Source organism: Dioscorea cayenensis, chromosome 2 (assembly GCF_009730915.1).
Source record: "Dioscorea cayenensis subsp. rotundata cultivar TDr96_F1 chromosome 2, TDr96_F1_v2_PseudoChromosome.rev07_lg8_w22 25.fasta, whole genome shotgun sequence".
Lineage (NCBI taxonomy): Eukaryota > Viridiplantae > Streptophyta > Magnoliopsida > Dioscoreales > Dioscoreaceae > Dioscorea > Dioscorea cayenensis.
The window spans coordinates 1753695-1754598 of record NC_052472.1 but is presented as its reverse complement, the minus strand read 5'-3'; the positions used below and the strand labels follow the sequence as shown (position 1 = coordinate 1754598).

Here is a 904-nt window from a genome sequence, read left to right as displayed (position 1 = left end):
TGCATGTTATCTAACCTTTTTGATATTGCTTCAACCTGTGCTGCAAGGGTTGTGATGACATCCACTTGATAGATAGAGGCGTATTTTACTAGTTTGTTCCTTTTAGAACTCCATCGATACCCATTACTTGCCATATCTTCATTTAATTTTTGTGCATCACTAGGTTGCTTGTTACATAATGAACCCCCGGCGGCCGCATCAAGCATCTATTTTGTAAAAGTGTTTAGCCTATTGTAGAAAATCTAAATTTGCATCCACTCAACAATTTCGTGTTGCGGCCATTTCCTTAGCATCTCTTTGTATCTTTCCCATGTATCATATAATGATTCAAACTCCAACTGACAGAATAAAGAGATATCACTTCTTAACTTAGTAATCTTTATAGGAGGAAAGTATCTAACAACAAATGCTTCTAAGACCTGTTTCCAGTGGTAAGAGACCCAGGTAACAAGGAAGTTAGCTACTGCTTGGCCCTTCCTCACAATGTGAATGGGAAGCGTCTCAAGCAAACTGCCTCCTTATAGACGTTGCTCGCTTTATATGTATCACAAATCTCCAAGAAATTTCTAAGATTCTTATATGGGTCTTCATTCTAGAAAATGTCAAATTGACACATTTGTTGCACCAATTGGGTGAAATTCGTCTTCAACTAGAAGTTATTTGCAGCAAATGCTTCTAAGACCTGTTTCCAGTGGTAAGAGACCCAGGTAACAAGGAATTTAGCTACTGCTTGGCCCTTCCTCACAATGTGAATGGGAAGCGTCTCAAGCAAACTGCCTCCTTATAGACGTTGCTCGCTTTATATGTATCACAAATCTCCAAGAAATTTCTAAGATTCTTATATGGGTCTTCATTCTAGAAAATGTCAAATTGACACATTTGTTGCACCAATTGGGTGAAATTC

The 904-nt window shown here is 38.3% G+C and overlaps 1 non-coding gene across 1 annotated transcript; it reads left to right on the top strand.

The window, feature by feature from the left end:
• The first annotated feature begins 264 nt into the window (after nt 1-264).
• Nucleotides 265-371, top strand: LOC120281735. Its single transcript, XR_005542776.1, has one exon. It is a non-coding gene; the product is annotated as a small nucleolar RNA R71 (small nucleolar RNA).
• The last annotated feature ends 533 nt before the right edge of the window (nt 372-904 follow it).